Below are 5319 nucleotides of genomic sequence, written 5' to 3'. Positions count from 1 at the left end.
TAAGTGACTTGTTTTAATGTTTTCTCCTTCCTTGTTACTGTGACTTGCGTTTGATCCTATTATTCATACCACTCTCATTTAATTGTTTTCCACCTCCCTGTAAGACGTATTATGAGACGGTACGCAGGAGCTTCAGATATACGCAGCCAGCGAACACGTTGCGTGCGGAAGCTGCCAAGCATTCAGCTCGGAGTCGAGCTTGAAGAAAGAGGGTAAGACTTTATTTGGTGAGTATTTTTCAGGTGCATTGATAGATGTGTTGTGTCCATACACAGTGCATCCCATCGCATAGTGCTGATTCATAGTTTTTTTTTTTTTTACAGCTGCTGGAATCGAGGCAGAGTGTGCTAGCTGATGAGGAAGTTGAACTCTGGAAGTCCGCCACCGTCGACCTCATGTCTGTCGAAGAAGATGGTGTCGTTGGCGGATGGACTGTACGGCCGCCGTCATTTCGTAGGTCGGATCTCTCTGAACTATGTGTTAAGCTGCAGTCCCGGTTAGAGGCGACGCCGAAGTACAGAGCCACGCACAATAGGCGTCTGCACATCGGACCTGCCTCGGAGAGAATGCTGCCAGTTACCTCCAACCCCGAGGAGGCAACGGACAGTTCACAGAGTTGTAATTTTTGGATACGCATGTGTGGGCAGATCCTCGTGTTGTACATAGTTGTGTTTGTTTTAATAAAGCTCTTTCTTTGCATAAACATCTTCCTGGCAAATGTTCATTTCCTGTATAAATGCATTCATGTCCTTGATGGTAGCCTAATAATAATGTAGTAGTGTAGGATTAACATAAATATACAGCATATGAATAAATATATATATATATATATATATATATATATATATATGCCAACCAATTACGACCGATTTTACTTGTTTAAAAAGAAGTGGTTCCGTCCAATACTCGGTAAGAACATTAAAGTCTGGCCTGGCCACGTGTTGTTTTGCTGCCAATCAGGAGCGATTTTACTTGTTTGAGAATAGTGGTTTCAGCCGAAACTGAGTAGGTTATTTAAGCCAGACCTGGCCAGCCGCGCGGGTTCGCTGCATTCATATGCTAATTAGGGCCATTAGTACAGCTGATCGCTCTCCACATACGTCAGAGTCCGTTTCCGACAATATGTGGCACTGACAAACGGTGACAAGTGCGGGTTGCAAATTGTCGTTAACTGACGAAAATCAGGGAGATCTGCGGGAGTTTACGGGGACTAAAATCTCACTTTTCATGCAGTGGGGGGGCCACCAGAAGGAGCTGATGCCCCTCCTGAAGGACCCTCTGGAGTGTTGGGACTATCAGGGGAAGCGGCGGGAATGCATAGAGCAGTGCCCTTGGCCAGTCGTGCGACAGCGCTTCCTGACCTAGGGCACTAACACTGTCTGCCAGGGAGAACCAAAGCGAGCAATGTGTCGTCTCTCAGGAAGCGAATAAATCTACGGCTGCTCTCCCGAACCTCTCCCAAATAGTCTCCACTACATCTGGGTGGAGCCTCCACTTCCCCGGTGGAGGAAGTTCCGCAGCGAGCGGTGCACAGCCTCCAACTCCAGAGCGTTGATGTGGTGCAGCCTTTCACGTGGAGACCATGTCCCCGAAGTGAACTGTAACTGCCACAATGTCCCCCATCCCATGGTGGACGCGTCGGTAGAGACAACCACCCGACGGGATGACAGCAAACCCAGTGGAAAGAAATGCTGCATCTCGCCACTGAGCGAGTGATGCGAGGCATTGAGGGGACACATGCAGTTTTCTGCGACAGTGAGATGCAGGAGAAGGGTCAAGCCTCAGGCTGTTTAGCCACATCTGCAGTGGTCGCAGAGACAGTAGTCCTAGGGGTACTACAGTAGCGGCAGCTGTCAGCTTCCCCAGCAGACGGAGATAGAGAACGAAGGGGGCTGCCCGACCAGGAAAAAAGGCAGGCAGCATCTGCAGAATGCCCTCGACACGCTGAGGCGATCGGCAAGCAGTCATAGAGAGTCCATAGTGATACAGAGAAACGTCACCTGCTGAGACGGAATCAGGTTGCTCTTCTGCAAGTTCACACGAAGACCCAATAGGTCCATGTGATCGAGCAAGGTGCGCGTGTCTGCAGCAGCTTGAGCTTCTGTGGATGCACAGACGAGCCAGTCATCCAAATAAGGCAGGATCTTCAACCCTTTGGCCTGCAGAGGACACAAGGCTGCGGCCACGCACCATGTGAACACGCGCGGGGACAGAGAGAGGCCGAATGGGAGGACTCTGAACTGAAAATTCTTGCCCTGAAATGCAAAGCGGAGAAAATGCCAATGCTGTGGTGCAATCAGGACGTGAAAATATGCGTCATTCAAGTCGACCAAGGTGAACCAGTCGCCTGGGGAAATTGCCTGAAGCACATCTCTGATGCTCAACATGTGGAAGGGAATGGATTTCATGTAAAGATTCAGACCTCTCAGGTCCAAAATTGGGCAGAGTCCCCCAGTCTTTTATGGAATTAAAAATACTTTGAGTAAAAGCCCCCTGGATCCCGCAGGGGGTCGACGGGCAATATAGCACCCTTGGCCAGCAAGGTGTCTATCTCTTGGCTCAGAGCCTGAGCCTTTACCTGGTCATGAATCACTGTCATCCTGACTCGACCAGGGACAGGAGGGTGGCGGCGGAACTGTAGCACGTAACCCTGGGTAAGTGTACACACCACCCATGAATTGGAAACAAGAGCGGCCCAGCAACCGAGCTGGTCCGGGGTAAAGTGTCCCACAGCCGGCCCAGTGACGTCATCTCCGAGCCCCCCTGTCCTTCGGGGGGTGGGAAGGTTGCCGAGTTGCCTGCCTGGGTTGAGGAGCGACATGAGCCCGACCTCCCGGTGGATCCCACTGGGCATGGGCAGGCCTTGCAGCAGGCCCTGCAGCAAACTGTGGCTGCCCCAAGCAAATGTAGTCCGGGCAGGATAAGTATGTGACAGGGACACAGAGGCACTCCCAGCAGGACACTGCACTCGTCTACGTTGCAGACCGGCCAACTGCTGCCTGGTACACTATGCCTCGGCCGACTGCTCCAGGGTTGCAAGTGCAGCTGAGCCAAACAACTCCCAGGAACCATTGGAAGGCCCATCAGGGTCCTTCTACATGCCTCTGACTGAGGAGACTGAGCCAGCCAGACTTGGCGACGTGCCTGAACAAGGGTAGACAGGACACATCCAACCTCCCTCGACAGAAGAGCAAATGCATGGAGGGATGTGTCCATCAGTCCTTAGGTAGGTGCATCGAACACGACACCCTCCAAGGAAGCGGAGAGACCCAGCAGTAAATGTGACAGGGAATTTCCAGGTCGCCCCAAACGAGACCCAAAGTCATAGGCTCTACAGAGCAGATTGTCAGTGACACGGCACTGAGGACGAGGACACCTGGCATTAGCCCTCAAAGCCTCATCCGGCGCCACAATGAGGAAAGCTATGCCCGGCTCAACAGAAGGCATATGGCCCAAGCCAAAACTGGGCGCATTTTGCATGGCCGCCAGTGCCCTGCTATCAGACATCAGCCTCGAGAAGGCCTTAGTGTCTGTCCAACAGGCATGGAGGTCCCTCACATACTCTGCTGACGGGGGAACCATAAAGGACTACTTAGTAGTAGGACGCCGAAAGAAAGCACTGGAAGCCGCAGGTTGGTCCTGTGGAGCATCCAGCTGCAACCGGGCGAGAGCAGTTCTCAGAGCGCCCACTATAGAACCATCCTCCTCCGACTGAGAGCCAGAAGAGATATGCGAGCCGGCTTCTGAGAGGATTGAGCTGGAGTCAAAATTACCCCGAAAATCAGTGCCAGATGCCGCCAGGGAAATGGCATCATCATCTAAAGCAAAGACTCCTGAACCAACGCTCTTTCCTTGGTCAGGGTCTCCAGTCATGCTAGCGCCATGCTCGCCCCTAAGGGACTCGAGCAATGCTTTCATCCCCTCCAGCTCAGAAGCGAGCTGGGCCACCTGCCCAGATATGCCCTCTGGAATCTTGGGGCTCCTCTTGCTCCTCTTCCGTGGAGGCCCCATAGCCTCAAAAGCCACACATTTCACAGGCTGGCTGGCGCCTTGAAGGCCAGCAAAACGAGGGTTACGTAGGGACAAAGGCAGGACAGAACAATTAGGGCATGCTGCATCAGTCAAGGCCTCTTCCAGATGATCCAGGCCCAAACAAGAGGGACACAAATCATGCCCATCCTCCAACTGGAGAGGGGCCAAACAAGCTCTACAGCACGGCACGTCCAACATGTCACGCTCAAAGGGCTAGGTCAGGTCGAGCTGAAATCGCCACTCATGACACTCACTTAGCGGACAGATCCGGAGACCCGGTCGAACAGGGAATGCCACCAGGGGTTTCCCAGCAGCAAGGCTACAATGAGGACTAGCAAAGCACGGCAGTAAAAGTAAAAAGCAAGCCCGAAAACGGCCACTTGTTGTTAATATAGGAAGGCTGCTACAGTAAACAGAAAGCAAGCCTGGAAGCGGCTGCTACGGTACACAGAAAAGCAAGACCGGAAGGGGCTGCTACAGTAAACAAAAAAGCAAGCCCGGAAGTGGCTGCTACAATAAACAAAAAAGCAAACCAGAAAGCGACTGCTATAGTAAACAAAAAAGCAAGGCCGAAAGCGGCTGCTACAATAACAAAATTGGTATTTGTGCACACGGGGCACTGTGACTGTGAACTAGGAGCTCCATGCAGGGATGGACTGGCAGTTTGTCTTTCCTTTAACGGGCAGAACAGCTGCTCAGTCCAGGGATGTGGGCCTGCCTCCTTCATTACACAGAAATAAAAACAACAACAAGCAAAAAACCCGGGGCTGATTTCAAGGCAAAGGTGGAGCCTGGTGCGTCTTTGATCATAGGAACAGAAAGAAACGGATCAATCCAGACCAAAGATAAAGATTAAACCTTAATACTAACTCCTAATAAAGGAGGAATGGACGGGGAATGTCTGCGTCTCACAATCTGATCCATCAATGTCTCCAGCCTCCTGTCTTCATCCATGACTCTATCAGTGTTTTTCTACAAACTAACTGGGCTCCAACTGGACAGATTCTCTTCCTGATTTTCCCTGTTTTGTTGCAGCTCTTACGTCATGTCGTTATCAATATGGAGAGAAGAAATTAGCCAGTTTGGAGAAAGGAAGGAGTAAAAACTCCAGAAATTTGGCTTTAAATGTAGGAAATGAAGGAAAAGGAAAAAGGATTCTGAAAAATAAATACTAAAGTAAATAAGAAGTAAAAAAAGTCAAAAATAAAAAACTGCTTAAGTTCAGTAACTAAGTATTTGTGGCTCCAAGCGACTCTGACAGCTGACAGATTGAAGAGGACTGGTTCT

This window comes from Cyprinodon variegatus, unplaced genomic scaffold (assembly GCF_000732505.1).
Source record: "Cyprinodon variegatus isolate N-32 unplaced genomic scaffold, C_variegatus-1.0 Scaffold2245, whole genome shotgun sequence".
Classification (NCBI taxonomy): Eukaryota; Metazoa; Chordata; class Actinopteri; order Cyprinodontiformes; family Cyprinodontidae; genus Cyprinodon; species Cyprinodon variegatus.
This window is presented reverse-complemented; position numbering follows the sequence as displayed.